The sequence below is a fragment of the Canis lupus genome, chromosome 24 (assembly GCF_048164855.1).
Source record: "Canis lupus baileyi chromosome 24, mCanLup2.hap1, whole genome shotgun sequence".
In the NCBI taxonomy this organism is placed as follows: Eukaryota; Metazoa; Chordata; class Mammalia; order Carnivora; family Canidae; genus Canis; species Canis lupus.
In genome coordinates, this window is record NC_132861.1 from 7,705,306 (window position 1) to 7,728,908 (window position 23,603).

General features: G+C 40.3%; 1 long non-coding RNA gene across 1 annotated transcript in view; it reads left to right on the forward strand.

Moving 5' to 3' along the window:
* Positions 1–11,150: 11,150 nt before the first annotated feature.
* LOC140615701 (uncharacterized) overlaps positions 11,151–23,603 on the forward strand; it is an 82,409-nt gene continuing 69,956 nt past the window's right edge. Inside the window, exon 1 of the long non-coding RNA XR_012016176.1 lies at positions 11,151–11,207. This is a non-coding gene — a long non-coding RNA (uncharacterized lncRNA). The remainder of the gene's footprint in view (positions 11,208–23,603) is intronic.

Genomic DNA, 23,603 nt, shown 5'->3' on the forward strand with positions numbered 1-23,603 from the left:
AAAGAACTTGAGAAAATTGTAACATTCAACAACTGGGAGATTCTGGAACCATGTGGTTTCTTTCCACACACCCGGGTTCTGCATTGTAGTCTGAACAGTGACTATCACTGGCCAGAAATAAGCTAGAGGAATCATTATGGCCATTTTTTTTTTATATTTCTCCTTTTTTGATTCCTGGTGCCATTTGCTGTCACAGATTCCATCTTGACAAAAAGGAAGATCCTGAAATAAAATTTTGGAACTTAAAAGGAGAGCAGTGTTCACAAATCTTTGGGAGGTACCACTACAGAAGGTTGGAGGCAGGAAGCTTATTAGATAAATTTCCTCTCTTTCTTTAAAGTGATAATATGAGGGATGCCTGGGTGGCTCAGTGGTTGAGCGTTTCTGCCTTTGGCTCTGGTCATGATCCTGGGGTTCTGGGATTGAGTTCTCCGTCCAGCTCCCAGTGGGGAGCCTGCTTCTCCTTCTACCTGTGTCTCTGACTCTCTCTCTGTGATTCTCATGAATGAATAAATAAAATCTGTAAAAAAAAAAAAAGGGATAATATGAAACTGAAACTATTTACAGCCTTAAATAAACCTTCAGTTCAGGACACTGAAGCATACATAACACATTTTCCTTAACTGAACAATGCCTAAGCAGGCTTTCTGGAGATTTTATCACACCGCATTGGTGTGATTATAATTAAGAGGATTGGCATAGTTAACTCCCTGGAAAAAGGCTTGATCTAGGTTAACACTTTAATATGAATAATTTTTTCCCTAATTAAAAAAAAAGAAAGGAACAATGATTTTTCAGTGTACGTTCTTGTCTTCGGCTCCACCTTGCCGATGTATTCAACCTTACATCTTTGAGTCTGTTCTCATGTGTGTATTCAGAGCATATATATTAAATATGCAAATTATCCCTGCCCCTTTATTGTCCTGTTGTGACTAAGATGTGCAGAGCATTGTGGATGGATTGCCTGTTCTCTTTTGCTAATGGTTACTTTGATACCTCAGTTTTAAATATTCAATACTTGCGTTTTGGAGCTTTTAAGATTCAACTAACAGAGTGCTATACTTGGGATATGCATTATCATCTGAAGAAGAAAAACATGTGACATTTAGGAAACAGATTTGGACCCTGGGGGTCCTGGATTAAGCTTCCTGAAAAGCACTATTTCATGGGCTGACAATCAGCTGCCTTACACACGAACATTTCCTCTGTTGCTGAAAGAAAATGTGTGATTACCAGAGGAAATGTTACTTTACATGATGTACGGGTGATGTGGGAAATAGGCACGTCCACAGAAAGAAACATGCTCCCAAACATGCCTGCCTCATCTGTGCTTCCTTAAGAGCAAAATGCCCTTTTGGGGAACAGACTTTTTCCTAGTAGCATTTTCAATGACTCTCAGCTCTTCTTACATTTAGCTTTGACTGATTTCAGACTTTTCTTGTCAATTAAAAATGACAAATTTTGCCTCTTGCAAGGCAGGCAAGTAATCAGCTGGTGTGAACTATATAAGGTTCTAAGATTTGGAAGAGATCAGTCATCCTGAAAAATTCCTCTGGCAATTCCTGTGAACTGACGGTCATCCAGAGGAACATCTGACATGTTGCATGTGGCACTCAGGCATTCTGAAGAGCCATTGGCCTTAAGTTGCAGCAACATTTCCCTAGTTTGTCCTTCCTTCCTGGCTCTTGGTAAAAATGGACAACTATATCCATGTTTGCCTACCCACTCCCCAGACAAACCCACATTCAGAATAAATGTTTGTCCTTTTTAGCTTTTATTTTTAGAGGCATGTTGCCTAGAAGTAATATCCATTTTCTGGTTATTCATTTTGCTTTCGGACTTCAGGGATGTTGATAGAGAGGGTGGATCTAAATAATTGCTTCCCCTCAGCCAACTCACAGAGGGTATCCTGGAGCCTTTTACATCCTGAAGGCAAATGAAAGTTATGTGTCGTTGTGTGTAGCAATTATTTTCTGTGTTGCTGTTCCATTCTCAACATATGGATGTGTCAAGAGGGTGACTGTTTATCATCTGGAGGTGGTGGTGGGGGCAGATATGGGGGCAGATGTGGGAGCAGATGTGGAGGGAGGTGGGAAATCCCTGGTTCATCTCTTCTACCTCTAATTCCTTTGAAATACTCTGACTTTATATGAAGTAGATTTCTTTGCATAGTCAAATTGATCTGCCTTTCTCAGATATTTTCCTGAGTAGAATTTGCACTAAGATGGGCTTAACTAATGATGGAAAGAATGTAATCCACTTGTGAAAACCCCTTAATCTTCAAGAAAAAAAAAAAAAGAAATCAGATGCATAGGGGCTTTGTAAGTTTCATTTCCCTCGGCTTCACTTCCTTTCATTCACAAAAAATTGATTGCATGCACATAAGGGAGAGAAGCCAACCTAACATTTCTACAAAATGCAGCATGCATTGCTCATGTCCATAAATGACAGGATAGTGAAGTCATGGAAAAATGGAGCTGCTTTTAGTAAACCTTCTAGCTGGTGAAGATAGTTATATGCATAATAATCTCGATAATGAAAGTAACAATAAATAATTTTTGAGTTCTTACTGTGTCTAAATCCCATTGGCCAAGTTTTTTTTTTTTCCAAATGTTTTTATACACATTCAGTTATTCAATTGCTCCAACTATCATACAAGGCAGTTGCTATTATTTATCTTGTCATGTCTAAAACAGACCTCTGGATTCCACCTCCCAAAATCTATTCTTCCCTAGGACTTTGTCTTCTCCGTAAATAATACCACTAGCAACTCAGCTGCTCTGGCCACAGACCTAGAAACAAGTCATCTCTTGTTCATCTCTTTCCCTTTGACTCCCACATCCAATTTGACAACAGATTCTGCCAAATATAGCCTCAAGTTTCCTAACTTAGTCTGTTTGATATGATTCCTGTTTGCCTCTCAGACCTCACCCTCCTATCACTCTTCTTGCTCACTTCCCAGTTGACACTGGCTTTTCTACTCCTCAAATGAGTTACGTTTGTTGGAAATGTATACTTAAGGTATCTTGAGATCTTTCATTTTGTTTATAGTCCATTGCCATTAGCCTAAACACCATTGCCTCCAGCTCAGAGTATATAAATGCTCTCCTGACTGGTCTACATGTTTTCACTCTCACTACCTTATAAAGATCTAACAGTAAGAATGAGCCTTGAATCTAATCATGTCACCTCCCTGCTTAAACCTCCCGTGGCTTTGCATTGTTCTTAGAAGAAATCCGTATTTCCTAACTTTTCTGCCTGATTTGATTGTTGCCTCTCACAGCCCCACTTCCCCCGCCCCCCGCTGCCTCCCTCACCCTCTGTGTCCCAGATATATTGATCTTTTTTTTTACTCTCCCCTTGCATACACTGCACTGTTTCTACCTCAAAGTTTTGAACTTACTATTTCTTCCTGCTAGGAAAGCCGTTTTCTGTTCTTACAGGACTGGCTCTACATAATGGCTAAAATTTTACATTTGCAGGTGAAAAATTAACAGTAATCAAAGAGCAATAATGAATGGCCACATTGGCTCCACCATTGGAAGAAGGCAGAGAGACAGGTCTAGTAGGAGTATTGTAGCATCAGGTTGTAAAGAAGGTGATGGGATTTTGTGTGAGAGTTGGGTTGAGCCTTAGGGCAAAGCATCTTCTGGGAAGAGATGGTGTGCATTTTTCTCTGATTTGGTCATAATCATCATAAACAAGTAAAATACTAATGTATTCACATTGCCTCACTTATTCTGATGGCAACATTGTGTGGAAGGAAACCTGGGGTGCAGAACTAGCAAGTCAGTACGAGAGATGAGTTACCCCCACAGTTAAAGAAACCTACACTTAAAGGGATGAGTGAAGCATTGTCCTAGGTTAAAAATTACCTGGCAGGTACAGAATTTCACCCCAGAACTGCCTGACTTCAAAAGAACTGCTGCCCGCCCCTCCCAATAATGTGCTGGCTGATGATATGCTCCCACACCATTCTGTCTATAGCATTTCATCTGAAATCACATAATTTAACATAGGATTAAATATACTTTTCCTTAATGTTTCATGTGGATACATTTTGCCTTATCAACACATTTGTAAGGTCCTTGAATCCAAAGACTGGTCTTTCATAGTCCGTGGTACGTAGAAGGCTCTCTAAAAGAGATTTGTTATTTAGGTAACTATATTTCTCTTGTATCTCTAGAGACATTTGGCAAGTTGTTATTAAAGACATGCTAAAGTTATCAGTAGCTATACTACTACTTCGTATGCAAAAAGGATACTACATAGAATAGAATTCTTAGGACAATAAGTTCAATTTAAACAGAATGAATTTTTCGTTTATCTGAGTGAACTTACATAAGCACATAAACATACATATTCATCCGTTCTGTTCTTAAATCCTTCACAAAGGGCTTTCTTAATGGAATCATGATAAATCATAATTCACATTACCATAGGTGAGTTGGCCTTCTACAACGAAATGGGAAGAATTAGGAAGATAGAATATAATATAGTGAGAGATAGACAAGAGGAAATTCCATTCCTCAAACTCAACTAGACTGGTGGCTCCTGGTTGTCAGATAGCTGTTTATCTTAAGTAACCCATGATAAGAACCTCTTTCTTTCTTTTTTTTTTTTTAAAGATTTTATTTATTTATTCACAAGAGATATATATAGAGAGGCAGAGACACAGGCAGAGGGAGAAGCAGGCTTCCTGTAGGGAGTCCGATGTGGGACTGGATCCCAGGACCCCAGGATCACCACCTGAGCCAAAGGCAGACGCTCAACCACTGAGCCATCCAGGCATCCTGAGAAGCTGTTTCTATTCATATCCAGCATGTCTGAGTTATCTGCACTCTCAGTGGGTGACAGGGCAGTGGATTACCCAGGCAATGCATTACTTTGACCAGGTGGTCATTTACTCATTTGCTAACTATTCATTTAATATTTATGAAACTCATATAAACTTGGTCTTGCCTGACCACCAAAAAACAGATAAATGGAGATGTAAAAATTCCTCAGTCCTAAAGTGGAAGTATAGTTAAGGGCAGTTTGATCCAGTACTGGTGAGGTAAGCATTTGGAGGCTAGGAACTTGCTATTAACTAGGGGTTGCTCACTTACTGAGTTGCAAATTTGTTTTCTTACATAGTGGGAAAAAATATTTCTGGGTTCTGACATGGCTGTGAATACAAAAGAAAACAAATTCATGCTCTCAGTTTCCCTGACATGGCCAATGCCTCACCTTGTGTGGCCTGCCCATACCACCAAAACTTGGGCATACCACTGTGAGATACAAAGAGAAGCTATGGGGAGCTACATTGTCTCCCAGCATTTTTGTCTGATTTATAACCATTGCTTTGTTCATTAGCTGCTTTGAGAGTAAAACAAAGAAAAAATAACCTTTAAACAAATTGACATTATTTTTCTCTCTCATTCCCTAATATGAAATAGTCATCTTGGCCTGACTTATTCCAACTGTTCTATGTGCCAAGAATGCAAAGATAATTAAGCTGGAGTCCCTTTCCTTGAGAAACCTTTAAGTATAGATATCACACACACACACACACACACACTCACATCCATCTATGCATACACACACACACATATGAGAAGCTATGGAGTGCTGGGGGGAGGGAGGGGACAAGCACTGCTGTCAGGGTTAGGAGAAGTGGGGACAGGAGAAAAGAAAAAGAGGACATTTGAGAATTCTTCTTGAACCTGGTCTTGAAGACTAGTAAGAAGTTAACCAGGCTGAATGACACCCCAGGCAGAGGAAACAGGGTGCTGAAATTGCAGAATGGGTCATAACATGTTCAAACTGTGGGTGCAGGTAGTGGTTACAGTCTAGGCTTGAAGAATCCCCTCGGGGAGTGGGAGGCAATGATTACAACTCATAGGGCAGAATCATGGTAACACTAACATTCAGATAGATAAGAATCCTGAAAAACACAGAAAAGGAGCATTCAACAGGTATGTGGGGGAACCAGGAGAGAATGATATGAAAGGAGGAGGTGTTGAGTGGAAGGAATCTACTGTAACTGGCAGTTAGATGATGGTGGGTTTCCTTCACAAGGTGCCAAGGCCACCATTCAGGGGGTTGTGAGGATAGAAAGCAGTTGATCTCATTTGAAGAATTAATGGGAGGAGTACAAACAGAGACATTGATGTAGACCATTCATATAGAAGGCTACTCTTGTAAGAAGCCCAACACGAAGAGGACAAGATAGTACCTAGAGGGGAGGCATACAACTGACATAGTTTGCCTATAAAGAATTCCAGCAAGGAGTCAGTCAGTAAGGAGGGAGAAGTTAAAGGTAAGGTTTTACATCTTGATTGCTGGATGAGTGAAAGAGAAGTTTCAAGTGTTGAGAGAGGGGAATGAGCTTGGGTAAGACAGGAGTGAGTCTCCAAGACAGAAGTGAAGGAGGTAAATACAAGCAAGGGTGGAAATGTGGGAAGAAGTTGGAGCTCTGGGCCTGCTGGTAGCTATTTTACATGAGAAGTAGGAGACAAGATTTATTATGTCAAATTACAAAATAAAAGGATTATCTTTAAAAAAAATCCAGACATCAAAAACCAATGGGAGAAGACTTATGAAGAGGACCATTGAAATAAGGCTGTTCGGTTTGGCCCCAGAAGTGAATAAATTTTATACCTTTGGCGGGGGGAAGATGAAAGATATCACCAAATAAACCTCCTACTTTCAGGATAGAGAAGCAGAGGGCTGCTCCAACTTTGCCAACTGAATTATCTCTTCACAAGTAGGAGTGCTTTGGGTGCTTTTATTCATGAAGGTTTTACATTTGAGTAATTCAAAATACTTTACAAAATATTTGGTTTTTAATACAATATCACAGTATTGTAATAAAAGAAAGAAATAGATTTTAAGATAGAGCCATGAATAAAAGTTATTTACAAAGTTAAGTGAAGGGACACAGTACAATAGAAAGCCCATAAAGGCTTATTTTTGCCTATCAGATAAACCTCTGGCAGATTTTTGAATTCTACATATTTCACTTCCCATTGCAACTGGATATTCATGAAATGCAATGATGGGAGCCTAACAGCAACTTTAAAAAGATGAAGTATCTTTCCTTTAATTAATGTCTACAAAGAGATTTAATGATGAAAAGTGCCATTAAGTGCCAAGTATTATTAATTATTTTCTGCTGCAAGAGGCATAGAGTCCTCATTATATACTGTTTTAAATATTATAAAATATTTACAAAATAAGTTTTAAAAATTGCAAACTAGCCAAATAAAAAAGCATTTTCTTTTTTAGGTGAAACTAAGATCAAAGCCCAAAGGAAAACTGAATTTGCATCATACATGAGAAGACTTCAGTAATGCTCTAAAGATACTGGCACTTTGTTTGTTCTTTTTCCATATCCCTTGTACTTCTGCTGTCTGCATAAACCAAAACAAGTTCCAACTTAAAATTCAGGCACAAATGTTAATTTTATCAGCTGGCAAACACATACTGAGATCCCACTCATCCCATCTTTGTCCAGTCACCTAGGATGGAGCTATCCCCTGAGGATGAGGTCTCTGAACCAACTTCTCAAATTCCCTGGCTTTAGGAGAGGGAAAACTCAGAACTATTTGTCATCTCTGGGTTGGATCTAGTTTAGAGTTAGTCTCCATTCCATTCCCAAGTTGGTCCAGAATTAGCAGGTAATTTATTTAATTGAACACTTGCTTTGTGCCATGCGTTGTGCCAGTTCGCGTTCTTGGAGTTATACATCGTCTCCTAGAGAACTTTACTTCCCAAATTATTATTGCCTTAGTCTCAGTGATCAAAACATCATAGACTGAGGGGCTTAGCAACAAGTTCTTTCTCACAGTTCTGGAAGTAGGAGGTCAAAGTCAAGATGCCACCAGACTTGGTGTTTGCACAGGGCTCTGTCCTCACCTGGAGAAAGAGTCAAGGGAGCTCTCTCAGGTCTCTCTTATAAGGGCACTAGTTCCATTTATGAGATATCTGCTCCTGTAACCCACTCACCTCCCCATACCCACCTCCAAATTCTATCACATTGGAGATTAGGTTTCAACACATAAATTTGGTGGGGTAACACAGTCTATAGCAACTATTTTATTGTTAGGCCATGGTTATATTTTCTTGTGAGAGAGGGCCAAAGTAGGGAAGGTCAGCTGGCAGGAGGAAATATTAAACTTTGCATTTTTTGTGATTTCTCTGAAGACATTTTGGCTCTAACCATTTATGGAATCACTATGGCTAACATCAAGGAACCAGATGTTCCTAGGGGTTGCAACTCATTAATCCTGCCTTTAGCCTCTGGCTGGCTGGTTGTTTGCTTGGATTCAGCTCAGTACAGATGGCAGCACCCCTCAATCAGAGGAGGATGACACATGGTTTTCTCATCCTCCTTCAAGTTGCTACTTTGCTCATAAGAGCTCATTTCCTGGGAGTCCAAATAATTACATTTCACCTGTGCTATGTACTCCATAATTATGTTATTTTTAAAATTATGCTTGATGACAAAGTTATCAAAATTCAATGTGTTCAAAACCAAAATAAAATCTGGAAGAAAATGACTCTTGCTATATCATCATGGTAATTTACAAACAGGACACTTTGCACATTTCCTGGAGGAGCAGTGACCAGACCCTTGCTTAAAACCACTCTGACAGTTGGCCACTTTGGGACCAAATGATGCAAGTTTTAGAAATACCATAGCTTCTCTAATGTGTTCATGAGTGTGATGAAGAGGCATCACTATAGGAGTGGAGGGTGAGTGGTGACAGGCAAGTGTGTGAGGGTGACAGGGAAGATGGTTACAGTGATGTTGCCTAGTGAAGCAGAGCATAGTTTTGACTTTGGTTTCTTCTCCTTCCTGTTCTTGCCTTTCCCCCTCTCTCTGCTCTGCTCCTCCTTCCTCTGCCCTCTTACCCTCCTCTTTCCCCTCCTTCTTTTGCTTGTGTTTCTATTTCTCTTCTTCCTCTCTTCTGTGCTTCCCTTTCACCTCTTTCTTCTCTGCTTTCTCCTTTTCATTTTCCCCTCTTAGTAGACATTTAATCAATATATGTTGACTTGATGTGAATTGATGGCACCTCAATTTTTCTCCTCCCTGAAAATCCCAGGAAGTTGAGGCAGGAGATTTAACAGTAGCAAAAGCTTTTGGATATGTACCAGGTACTACTCAGAGAGATATTTAAAGATGCTGAAGTTTCCATCAAGGATACCGGCATCCATGTGTGCTTAGATTGTGCCAACAGAATTTCAGTGGGACTTGTTTGCATTTGGGTTCTCTGGTAGGAACAGAAAGAGTTGCACTTAGAACATGCAAGAGTATCCATTCAAAGAAGCAATAAGATGATCTGATGGGGCTCTTATTATTTTCCAAATGGAGCAGTTATTTTGATCATGGTTTACTGGGAATTCTCATTGGCCAGGTGATCCTTAGATCCTGACTTTACCTGACAGATCTCCTTACTCTGCTTGTATCTTCATGTATCCCATCACTTGAAGGTAACCAAAGCCACCAGAGGATTTCGCAATGTAGAAGATGGCAGTGTCTGCTTCAAATGGTAAGTCGTCAGAACTGGCTTCACCAGACAGGCAGCATTGGAAGCACGATTTAAATAACTTGATGTAAGAGACATTGGAGACACTATCCCATCCCTCGCTGCCAATTCCCCTTCTCTAGCGTCCAAAATGCTGCCATTCAAAATTCCTCTTTCTCTTTGAACCTGACCTCTAAGAAGAACTTTACTAAGAACACACCAAGGCTTCTCGGGATGCGTAAGTATCAGAGTGAAGTCTGTCCGGGAAAGATGTAAGGACCAACATAATTCAACTCTCATAGATGATCTGGAAGAAGAGGTAAAAGTAAGTCTCCAGTGCAGATAACCCTAAGTGCTTCTGGGTACTTAATGCCAAGAGGCCACAGACTATTCGCTAGGAGGAATGTACAAGGGCGTGGCAGGTGTGATACAAGGGTTTTGGAAAAGAACAATCCAAGTTTTGCTCGGAAAAGGCCGAACTACCAGGTAGAACAACAAACAACAAAAGTCACCGTTGGAGCTCCTCTCATCAACAAAGTCTAGATGAAATTCCCTGCTCAAGTAATCCTTGCAATGGTGATGGTAACTCATTACCTCTTCTTCTCTCCAGACACTGGGAAATTGCTAACTCCCTGTGGAAGGTGTGATATTGAGGAGAAAAGAAGCAACATCGAAGTGACTTGGGAGACCCCAAAACCAACTTTACCTACTTTGCAGTTCTGGGGTGGGGTAGCTTTTTCCTGAGATGCTGTCTGGGTACCAGTAATCTTGCCCATGGGAGGAAGCCCCTTCCCAACATCCTGGTGAAAGGACGTGCCATGGCTGCTGTTCTTGTACCTGTACTAGGTCAGGGTACTCCTAGTCTGAGAACACTGGCGTGTGGTCCCCCTGCAAAATATTGCTTTCTCCAGCTGTCTGCATGTGAGATAATACAACAGGGAGCTTTCATGCTGATTTTCTCTTGTCAGACATGAGGCATTAAAGATACTTGCTTTATCAGGACAAGTGAGTCATTTAGTGCCACTGAGTAGCTTACTCCTGTGGCTCACTATGGTATCCAGCTTGGGTATTTTATTACCTTTTATAGAGATATATTGAAATGAGATGCTCATCACCACAGGTTTCTCCCCACCGTACATATCCACATTCACTCTCCAGGCTGGAATTACCTTCCTAAGAGTCATATGGGAACAATTTTTCTCTCCAACACCCCCGCATTTATAGGATTTTTATTTTATATGGCTTTATGCCACATATTTAGCTTAAAGGCAGGTAGAACGAATGTTTTAAAATGCCTAGCACCACCAGAGAAGTCAGGAAAAGCAATTAAAATATATGCAGATGATTGCAATGTAGGAAGAAAAGTGGAAATTTTTTTTGTTGCTGATGGTGTATGTAATGTAGTATTTCTTTGAATGTCCCTTTCTGTGGATTGAAGCGATTGCTCATTTGTACTAAGGAAAGGTGCTTTAGATTAATTTTGGAAACTTCAATACTGCAATGTGCTAAATTTTAATTATTTCACTTCCTGCTTGGTATATTAATGTTGTGATTACCCTTGAAAGTGTATTACCGATGATGATTTATGCAAAACCCAGTCAGCTCCCCAGCTCCATCAGTTTCAATTAAAACAAGCCACAGAGGAAGAGTGCTGCTGCCGTGTTGGCTGTGGATCCTCATTACTCTCACAAGCAGGTACAGTCCGTTTACTTAAAGCATTACTTTTGTTTATCGTTCTGGAACCATCTCTTCCATGAGGCAAGTAACCATGGAGAGAGGAAATTGTAGAGATTTGGTCTGCTGGCCTTGGATTCAAACTGAAACCATCCAGGAAAATGTATTTTATCTGTAGTTCTCTACTGATATAGAACATCTGGGGCTGATCCTTCCTCCCTTGAACTGTTCAAGGGATAAACTGGCCAAAAGAACTATTAAGAACTTATTATTTTCTGATTTCAATGAACAGTGTTCAGCCAGCCTCATAAGGAGTTAATCATAAAGTATGTCTGCTTTCGAAAATGAAGCACTGTTTTTGGAGCTCATTTATCTCAATGACTTCAACTATCGAGAGGTCATAGGGTTTTCCACGGTGCATCCCCAGTCCCCAGTCCCTCTAATTACTAATTTGGCTGCACGGTTATTGAAATCTCCTGTCTACCTGGCAGCCCTTCCTAAATGTATTCCAAACAATGTCACTAAGTTTGCCTGCCAGGTCCAGGAGGGGCTCTTCTTTCTGAGTACCAGAGAGACAGGCAGCCAAACCTGATTTCAATGGCAGTTTCATTTTAATCACATTTGGAAATTCTTGACTACAGCCTGCCCATTTACAAAGTCAAGGGAACCTGCACCTGCCAAGGCTCTGGACAGCCTGCCAGGAGCATGAGGGAACTGATTCTCAGCAAAGAAAGGAAAGTTGCATCCACCTTCAATTTTTTTTTTTTTTTTTTTTTAGAGGCCGACAGTTTGGATGGAATCATATAATCGTGGAGTTGAGAGATCTAGGGCTCCACAGACTCATACAGGGTCTCAAACTGACACTTCTTTCTAGTGTCATTTCCTGCCCTTCCCCTCATGCACTCTGTGCCTGGCATACACACCGGAAGGTACCAAGAGCATTCTCAACTTAAGGTCTATGCCCTGACTGAGCTCTCCACCTGAAAAGCTTTGCTTGTGTATTTTGAATGTTGAATTTTGTCTTTGTCTTGGAATCCTTTAGGCCTGTGCTCAAATGTTTCTTCTTCAGGGGGCTTTGACCACCATATTATTCTCCATCCTATCTTGTTTATTTCTTTTATGGCACTTACCACAGTTGGGAAGTTTGCTTCTATATTGTTTGACCCCTCTGCTGCAGAGTGTGATAAGCTCCACTGGGTTTATGTACCATGGCATGCCTGGCACAGGGCACACAGTTAGGGTGAACTGTCACCATTTCTGGCTCCTGTGCTGAGGAAGGGGACATCTCATTCTAGCCACAATTCACATTCCCATTTATTCAATAGGCATTATTTATGATGACTAGATGAACCACTCAGGAATAGGCTCTTTGACAGGCATATTCTTATACTGTTTACAGAAGGCAAAGGCTTGCTGCATTCAGTGTAGACTTTGATTTGAGATCCACTGTGCCCATTTGGAGGGTTGTCATTTATACCCAGGGGAAGTGTCATAGTTAGCATAATAATGGTTAAAGCATTGCTTCCCTGGACATGCTATTGAGCCATATTCCAGTGACTGCCACCTTCTACCCAACGGTAAAAAGGCCAGAAGAGCCCCTAGCAAGGAGAGTTGACAAGTTAGCTTAATCTCACTCACTCTCCAAATGTTAACCTGTACCATCCTTGTCTTTGTCTCCCCTAACTGCCTCTTCTCAGTGACATTTAGTTGCAATATGATCTATTTTTTGCCCTTTTTCTTCATCTATCAATACCGTACAATTTTCTTCTGGTTTCATGGCCTAATCTTTGCAAGCCACACACTTTTTGTGATGCCTATGCCTTTCACCTTGAATTTTTATGTCTCTCCTGCCCCATCCTTCGCTGTGACCCTGTCAGACCCCCCAGAGTTCTCTTCTATTGTCTGCGAAGCTACCTTCAAGGAATCTCCAGTGTTTTGTCTTCTGCCTCCTGACTGGCCCGACCAGCAACCCCATTCCTGTGTAGTGTTTGTGGGGTCACATGTACAAAGGGATAATGCTTGGGGCCTACGGGGGCTTAATGACACTAACTTGATCATCAGACAGATGCTCCAGTCCCTGCTCTTCTACCTTCCAGCTTTGGGATCAGATACAAGTCACAACTGCTCTGAGCTTAGATTTCCAGTAAAATTGAAATAATAAAACCTCATGATTATCATTGTGAGAATTAAATAGGCAAGGCATAATGGCCTGGGACAGTTCTGGCACACAGAGCATAGAAAATAAACGCAGCTATTTCTTTAGAATGGCATCGGGAGGTTCTTTACCCTCAAATAACCAAAGCCTTAAAAATATACCATCAGCAATTTTCTTCTTTGTAATAAGCATTCCTTTTGTGGTACAAAATGAATATGCTCTTAAGGCATGGTATCCATCAGCATTCTGACAGGAAACAGATGGCACACCTCATTTTAATATTATAATAAAAATATTTTAATAAAAGTTATGGGCAGAATTGAGGGTACTCCTAGGGGATGGGGAGGTACCCAGAGCCCAGCCTAGCAACAGCAAAGAGCTAATAATACCCTCAGAAAATAAGATGACACATTTTTAATAACAGAAAAAAATGTAGAACAAAATTGTAGCTCATCGTTTGAGTTCCTGCCCTGTGTCAAGTTATGTGCTTCACTGGTTGGTGGTCCTAAGAGAGCTTATGATCAACTTGGGGGGTGAGAACACATGGCCACAGTGATCCTCAAACTTCAGCTTGCATCAGCATCAGATGTCAGATTTGATAAAACCCAGATTGTGGGGCCTCAGCCCCAGAATTTTTGATCCAGTGGGTCTTGGATGGGGTCTAAGAATTTGCATTTCCAAATAATTCCCCGGTAATGCTGATGCTGCTGGTCCAGGGCTATACTGAGAAGCATTAAACTATGACAGTATAACAGGATACTAAATACAAGTACTCCTACAGTTTTGGGGGCAGAGGCTCCAAATTTGGAGAATGATAAATAACTGACCCCTTACACTGAAGAGGCTAAGCATATATAAAATTGCTCTGGTAATTCTCAGCTCTCCTGTCCCTTTAAGACTGTTTAAATTTAGGCTAGGGAATGGATCAGAGAAGCCAATAACAAGAGTTGCTTTAGAATCATCTGAGAATATTGGCCAAATGAGGGAGATTTCAAGAATCTACTTGATAGATGTCTCCTGGAGATGGGAGAAGTAGAAACTTATGCCCTGACATATACCTGAGAAGTGAAAGGTGCAAGGTTGGCTAGAGAAGCCCAAACAGAAGTAAAAGCCTATTTTTTAGATGGCCTACATTTCCATGGCTTACTGGGGCAAAGATGAATGTTTTCTTCTGGATCAAATGAACTTGGAAAAGTCTCCTACACTGGAGTTGTCTTAAAATAAGTCTGTTGGATTGCAACCCCAAATATAAAATAATTATTCACAAGTCCATAGTGATATAAATAAATGATTGGATACATAAACAAATAATGGGACTAGACAAATCCCCCAGGCAGAAGAATTTCAAATAGCTTCTGTAGCTACTCTGTCCTCAAGGTAATGGAACATGACCCTTCAAGCCCCACTCCTTCAGTATGGTCTGCGAATAGTGACTTCCTTCCAAAGAGTACAGTGTGGAAAGGGGGAAACATAAAAAGTAACTTTCTAATGCAAAAACCTGACAAACACTACTGCAGCCAGGTGATCAAGGTCAACATCAATAGTAGTGTCCTGTTAGTAGTATGCACTCTGGATATAATGTGATAAGAATGGCAATTTACCTCGGCAGTCTCCCTCCCCCAAGCCCATAATTCCAGTATAAGTTTAAAGGAACATCAGACAAATCTAAATTAAGGACATTCTACAAAATACCTGACCAATACTTGTCAAAATCTGTCAAGCTTGTCAAAACCAAGAAAAGTCTGAGAAACTGTCACAGCTAAGAGAGGCCGAAGGAGGCAGAAACAAAAGTAATGTGGTATCCTGGGTGAGATCCTGGAATAGGAAAAGGACATTAGATTTCTAAAAATAAGGAACTCTGAATAAAGTATAGCTTTTAGTTAACATTAAAATATAAATACTGGTCCATTAGTTGTATCAAATGTATCATACTAATGCAAGAGGTTAACATAGGGGAAACCAGAAGTGAGATATATGGGAACTCTGTATTACCTTGGCAACTTTTTTTATATGGGAACTCTGTATTACCTTGGTACACTTTTCAAGTGTACCTTGAAAACTAGAACCACTCTAAAATTAAAATTTTGTTTTAAAAATAAATTCTGTTGAGTTGATCATTTGTGAAGCAAGGTGATCATCAGTGTAAGGTCCTGCCACTTGGATGGCCAGAAGGTGGGAATGAAAGGGAGCCATTCATAGCCAGCTGGAAAGAAGCTTAGCTCATTCAGGAAATGATAATGAGGTGGCCTGGATAATGAGGGCAAGGGAGTTTTCTGAAGACTCTACCAAATCCCCATATAAGACAGAGACAACATTTGGTCATTGGACGTGCACAATTGAACTTGACCCCAGAATACAACCACATTAGCCATGTAAACTGGAACTTCTTTCTGAATTCACTACTGTCACCTGCATTAATTACCACGTGCTCCCTACACCAAAATCAGTAGTTAGCAAGTAAAAGAGAAGGAAAAACAAAGAAGAGAAAAGAAACCAATCACCCATGTCCTTGCTGCACAATTCCAATCCCCCATGTGACACAATTATTGAGAGTAGATTTGTCTACACTTTTAGTTTCTGCAAGTGTGTCATTTGTTAATACTGAGAAGGGGTGGAAAAGCTATAGGAACCCCCCAAGACTACACAAAGGAACAGAGGATAACAGCCTATCCAAAAGTACAAGTTTAAAAGACAGTAATGACCAAAAAATCAAGTTACTTTCTGTTTGTATCCTACTGTGTTCAAATTGTTCAAGTAACTTCTTATAATTTACTGTGCTGTGTTCTATTCAATATATGGGTAAGAGAAGCAAGAAAATCATAGCATTTAACACGGACTAGAGTAATGAATACAAATTTGCCACATGAAAAGGCAGCTCAGCGGCTGCCTTAAGGCACAAGGGAAGGATTTTCATGTGACAAGCATAGTACACACCTGTAAATAGAACCCCTCGTACCCCCACCGCAACCCAGAACAGAACAGAGGAGCAAGGCAGGGGCATGATCAGTGCAAGGCAGGTTGGGGGCACCATAACGGTACAGCCCAGGTATACCATGGCCTCCACAGAGGGGCATCCAGTACAGCAAGAGTCGGAAAACATGTTACCTACTCCTTACTAAGAAGTGACTAGTAGTATAGTCTATCATGCCTGGTCCCAGAAAAAGCTGATGTGGACTTGACATGGAGAAGAAGCTGAGGGGATGGGTCAGTTTGATATTTCTTGAGTAAAATGAATTCATCCTAGAGATTTTGTGATGTGGGGCATGGGAGAACCAGAATCAAAACTGACTCAGTTTGAAGACCTGATATGGTGAATTAATGATACTAAAACTAATATGGGGAAATCAAGCAGAGCTGGTTGAGTGTGGATCAGTGTGTGGTTGGGGGTGGTCTGTTCTATTTGAGACTCTTTTTTTTTCTTTTAGATTTTATTTATTTTTTTGAGAGAAGGAGTGAGAGAAAGGAGAGCACAAGCTGGGGAAGGAGCAAAGGGAGAGAGAGGAGCAGAGTCCCCACTGAGCAAAGAATCCAAAGTGGGGCTTTTTGTGTTAATAGGTCATAGACATCTAGATAGCTTAAGATTTTAGTTGTAGCAAGCTTTGAATAATGAAAGTTGTTCATTAACAGATTTCCACTTAGGTGCTTGCGATCTAAGTAAGATCACATGAAGAAATGAAGAAAATGGCCTTCTATTGAAATCTTTCCCAATTGTCCAGAATCCTTTGTTTGTTTGTTTGTTTGTTTTTAGAAAAAGAGAGCACATATGAGTGGGTGGGTGGAGGAGCTGGGGTGAAGGAAGAGGGAGAGAGAGAGAATCTTAAGCAGTCTCCATGCTCCACACCCAGTACAGAGCCTGACATGGGACTCAATCTCACAACCCTGAGATTATGCCCTGAGCCAAAATTAAGATTGGATGCTTAATGGATTGTGCCACCCAGGTACCCCGAATTAGCCAGAATTCCTTTTTTTTAAGGTTTTCTTTTGTTATTTGAGAGAGAGACAAAGAGAGAAAGAGAGAAAGAGAGAGAGAAAGCACGAGCAAGGGGGTGGACAGGCACCCACTACTTCCTTAAGAAGTAACTACATGAGAAGTCTTGTGTTGGTGTGGCCATTGTATTTCCATTTTAACATGACTCAACCCAGAGCACTGTGGGGGAAACAAGAGTCCTGGGGGAATGACAAGATTGTCAAGTGTACCTAAAGGGGGCATGAGCTTTAAAATGTTGAGAAATGCTATCTTCAGTCAATGACCTGATGTTCAGTAATGACATCAAGAGCCTGCGGAAAGGCCACACCACACAAGTTTGTTCCCTGGAAGCACACGAGCAATGAGCATGCCTGCACTGACCTAAATCTTTAGGTACCAATCAAGTCATGAGATCTATCTCATCTCTTTTTTTGCTTAGAGGCTGTTCACATTTATAAGGCTACTGGCTTTTTTTTTTTTTTTAACATGAAGAGTATACTATAAGGCTTTACTCTAGATCCCTTATCCCCAGAAATATCTTCCCTGAGTGCCCAAAAAGGAATTGAATCTTCTGGGGCTCCCAAATTGCCAGATCAGTATTTTTACATAGTTGCCAGTCTGTTTGTATTGTGCACACAGAAATAAAAATACTATTCTCCATGGTAGTAACTGTTTTTCTTATCCTTAGATTTAACAGTTAAGCTAGTAACCTTGTGTAATATTTAATAGAGTTTCACTCAAATGCAGCCCAATTTTCTCCTCAAATAAAATTCCATTTTAAGCCCTAGGATTTGTATGCCAAATTTGGTCCTTTAAAAATAACAGAAGATATAAATTTTTACCACTCGGTTATAGACTTTGGAAAAAAGAAGGTTAGTAATGAAAAATATCATACAAACTAAATAACTAATGCCAATAATGAAAGCCATCTCAACAATGCATCTTCCACGCAGTGGGATTAGCATGCAGGTCACATCGAAGCTGAGATCTGAATGGACTGGAAGCTTGCTCACTCAGCACCTTTGGCTTTCAGACTCTATTATCTTGCTTACTTAGTAAATTTAATGTTGTGTAATTTATTTTTTATTGCCTCATTTGTAAGTCTTTCTCTTTCCTCAACCCAAGATATAACTTTAGGGGCTTAGACGGCCTATTATACTCAGAAGTCCGTTTTTATAAAAGGATAAGGACTCTTGTTAAAGAAGATTAGCAGCAAACGCAGCAATTTATTGGAGCCAAGAAAAAAGATGCTACATTGTATTCCAAAATTATCACAACGAGGATGGATTGAGGGCTGGAGAATAGGAAACGCCATTCAGCAGTGCATATTGCCTTCAGCAGGAGGACCTCTACCAAATTATTAAAAGAATTTGGGATCCTTGGGTGGTGTAGTGGTTTGGCGCCTGCCTTTGGCCCAGGGTGCGATCCTGGAGACCTGGGATCGAATCCCACATCGGGCTCTCGGTGCATGGAGCCTGCTTCTCCCTCTGCCTGTGTCTCTGCCTCTCTCTCTCTCTCTGTGACTATCATAAATAAATAAAAAATAAAAAATAAAAGAAAATGCATCCCTCTCAGCATCAGCATTTTTCCCTCTTGTGAAAGAGTAGGATCTTTCATAACTAATTTACTCAGATATCCTTTCTCTATTCCAAAAACGTATTTATGTATTTTTTTTCAGTTCGCACAAATCCTATTATTCTTCCCCTCTGCCACCTTTATAACCCTCATCTATTGTACTGCCAATACTCTGAGATGAATATGACCCTTGTAAATCAGCAATAGATGGCATTGCTCAGAAAAGGACAAACACGGAGGAACACATTCTACAAATTTGCAGATCCAGAAACCCAATATCATGCTTTAGGGGGAAAAATGACAATAATTAAAAAACCCAGATAAGTTTAAGGTCTAACCCTCACAGACAAGAGTACATATCCCTGATCACTTGGGTAAGCTATCTTAGGAATCTGAGAGATGGTCTTATTTTAAAAGTTAAATCTGATAGCCAACTAGGATTCATACAGAGCCTACCAGGTACTCACATTTGGAAAAAGACATGAGATGACAATAAAAATTTCTCTGAGAACTAGGAATAGGTTTGAGTTCTCATAAATGAACCAAATATGAACAACACATAAGCTAGATTCCTCCGAGGTCCTGGGAACAAGCATGTTCATTCCTGTGTCTACATTGTGTACCTCATAGAAACAACTCCAGCTGCATCTATGTGTCCTGTGTGGTCTTCGGAAGGCAGTGCAAGCTTGCCCAAGGTCACATGCAGCTATGGTGCTGGTATTCTCAGGAGATAACAGCGTGGATGGCTCATGAACGTAGACTCTAGAATCAGTTACCTGGGTTTGCATCCAGGCTTCTCTGCTTACTAATTGTGTGACTCTGGGAGAGTTACTTTTCTGTTCCTCCTTTTCCCCACCCAAAAAATGGGGATAATTATATATAGCACAGAGCTGTTCCGAGGATAGCAGAAGTTCATGCGTGAAGTGCTCAGAACAGTGCCTGCCAAATAGGAGGCACTTGACAACACAAGCCATGATTATTTTTATTTTTTTCCTTAAGGATGACAGAAAGATAAAAATATCTAGTCCTGATGGGGAAGTTGCATCACCTGCTGCTATTTCTGGAAACACGAAAGTTGTGGGTGGTCCCCTTGGTCACAATGTGTTTAGAGTACAAATGATGATACAGTGCAGGAGGTAGAGTTAGGACACCCTTTCTTATTTTAACATCCTTATTCTCTCTATGCTTTGATGATCTTTATTTTTATTTGATTTAAATTCCTCACAACATCTTTCCCTCTAGATACTGAATTGTGTTTCGACATGGTTATTGTTAGGCCTGCCTCCCCGGAGGCGGCTGTGTATTAACTGCCACAGAGCATCCCCCTCGCACCTCCTTCATCGCTTCCTTCCAGCCTAATGCACAGGCTCCTCTCTCAGTCACCCTGTGTTTCTTTTTAGCATGCAGCCTTTCTCCCCTGCTGCTGAGAATGATATTCTGCTCTGACAGCCAGTCTCACGATTTTCTCCAAATCCTTCATTTAAAAACTCCCCTCATCCAAGAGACCTTTCCAGAATGAAAATGGTACCCTTAAGAAGAGAGCAAGTGCTGACCTGGAAAACTACTCTCTGCCTCAGACCTCATTTTTCTCATGCCCCACTCCATTCCTTGGAGCTTCCTAGGTCATATTTTGCCCATTTTTCTTTATCTTTTCCCATTTCCCTCATTAACCTTTCAATTTCTCTCGAATTGGTTCTCTGTCCATAATTGTATAGATCCTTATTTTCGACTGCGTTATGTTTACCCACATTTTCCATATAGTGAAATTGATTTTAGGGGGTGCATTCACTTGTTAAGAAAGCCACAAACTCCAGGCTGACTATATGGTTTTAATCAATGTTTTCATTGTGTACATAGTTTCTCTGTGGACCTCCTCTTATTCCTGTCAAGCAATCAACTATTTGTCAAGTGCCAGTTCTTGTAGGCACTGTTGCTTACCGTTCAACTTCATTAGTTTAACTAAAAAGGAAAACAATAGAGTAGTAACTGATGGCATCTTTGAGCAAGCAGATGACCTCTTATATAACTTATATTTTCATTCCTTGCAAACTAGAGGGTAAATTTAATCTAAAATTGTGTGGATTATGTTTTAGGACTAGATTCACATGAAGTATAAACCCTAAACCAGTTTAATTTCTATAATGATGAGCTCTGTCTTAGACATGCTTTTTCTCCCTAAGAAGCCATTGCTCCTCTGCTCTGTCCATGTAGCACCCTACTGGGGAAAGTTCTTCTAGGACCAGGTCCTACCCCAAAACAGTCAGCAGTGGAAATGTGACCATGATGGTCATTCTCTAGCTGAATAGAACAGTTGTCAAAATATGCCGGGTATTGCTCTCTCAGAAACTAAACGACAGGGAAATTACAGAGGCTGAAAGAAAATGATGTACACTACCATCAGTCAAACGACAATTTCAATGGAATATTTTTTCTTGGTAAGTTCCACTTTTCAGAGTCCCACCAGTTTTCTGGAGCAGCATATGCCCGGTTTGGGCTTTATGGGGTATTGCATTATTACATGGTGCAGTATTATGCGTTTTGGAGTCTCCTCAACTATATTTTTACCTTAAATCATCATTCATAGGTTGGTGCTTAAGCTGTTCACAATGGTTAAGTCAATAATAAGTTTTCAGTTTGACAAATACATTTAATTTTGCTTAAAGGTAAATGTACCAGACAGTTACATACTGTGCCTGAGCTCTGGATCCCTGTTGGGATGGAAGTTTGGTAGTGCTGTTTCCCGAGGTCTCTTTCTTCATCACAGTCTGCTCTTTGAGAATCCTCAAAGACCACACTTCTAGTGTGTAGTGAAAGGATTCACTGCCTGGGGTAACAAGGAGGACTCCTCTGATGCCTGAGACCTTGGAAAACCCAGAAGGGAGGTCAGGGAAGTTCCCCCCATTGTAATTTCTGGTGTTGGCCATCTTCTAGACAACCATCAGAGTAGTTTCTGCCCTTGGACTTCACTTTGTTTTGTTTTTTACTCTCATATATCTTGTTGATTCTGCTCTTTCAAAAGGTTCAACTATTTTAAGAAATAAACACCAGAGAGGAGCAGAAACCATAGCCTGATGCCTTGGAAGTGTGTAAGTCCAAAAGCTTGTAAATTTAGGGCAGCAGGTCATAGAGACACTGCAACTGGAGCATATTTCTTTCTTCGGTGCAATATGCATTAATATTACATGGGCTATTTTCCCTTCTGTCTGTTTTACTTACTTTGAGGAGTAGCTTTGTAGTGACCTAGTACCCTAGTTACCATGTTCTAAAGACATTCTCCAGAGACCAAGGCTCTCTTTTCAGCACTTAGCACAGTTAGCCAGGTAGTATGTGTTGAACTCCTGCAAGTTAGAACATGCCAACAAAAATGATCCCCGGGCTCTCAGAGTCAGTGGTTTGAAACACTCTGGTACTGCCCACCTTGGGCTACTATGCTGGTACTTACATGAAGGAGAACCCATGGGTTCTATAATTAAATATATTCCCTAATTCAGTGGGGAAAGAGAAAGAAAAACAGAGACAGGGGAATAGAGGTAGGTTTCCTTTTTTTTGTCCTCTTTTCACTTCCTCCCCAATCAGTGGCCACTTTGTAAGAGTGAGTGTCACCTCGCACTCAGCCTAGAATGTTCTGAAACTTTTGTCTAAAACTCTGTTTTTTGGGATCCCTGGGTGGCGCAGCGGTTTGGCGCCTGCCTTTGGCCCAGGGCGCGATCCTGGAGACCCGGGATCGAATCCCACATCAGGCTCCCGGTGCATGGAGCCTGCTTCTCCCTCTGCCTGTGTCTCTGCCTCTCTCTCTCTCTCTCTGTGACTATCATAAATAAAAAAAAATAAATAAAAATAAAAAATAAAAAATAAAAATAAATAAATAAATAAATAAAAATAATAATAAATAAAACTCTGTTTTTTAAAGAAAATATATGGGAAGACTTTTCATGTAACATATATGTATCCATTTATTAAAGGCTTCTGTGAGAGACCTCTGATACTAACATTTAATACTTCCTAGAAAAATATATTTTAACAGATGAAGAGTCTCACAGTTCTTTTGGTTCTGGTAATAAAACCGTTAGGTAAAAAATATACCAATCCCAAGTAGTTTTGGCATGGTTTCCTCTTCTCAGTGATTAACAGATATTTCTGTTATTTGTGTGAAAGCAGTGATTTCGAATGTAAAAATAACACAATATGGTATAAATTTCAGTTGTTAAATATGAAATTAAAGTCAGGTGTTTTCATGGCTGGTTCAAAGGATGTACTTCATTGGTTAGGTATATAAATATACTGATATTCAGACAACTCATCTATTGTAAAGACCCCTCTGCCTTTAAAATATTTTAAAATTTGTGTTTTTTACATGTATATTTTTAAAGATTATCTAAAAACAATGGTACCAAACACAAACAGCCAACTGTAAAGCGGTTTCAAATTAATTTTTTTAACATTTTTTTGTGCGTGTTTCTGTGAGAAATCTTTCTCATTTCTCTGAAAGCAGTATCCTGACCTACTAAGCTCTCTCCTGTGTGTTACAGAAGCTGGAAACTATATTCTTCAGACACCATGGAACAATGTGTGCAAAAGCTCACATACACTTCTTTGTGGAAAGGCAATGGTGTGATGTAGCCAGGGCACAAAGGACTACTTGAGATTATAGGACTTCAATATGGCAGCACCAGGCATATTTTAAGTCCTTCATAGGTACTAACTCCTTTATTCCCAGAAC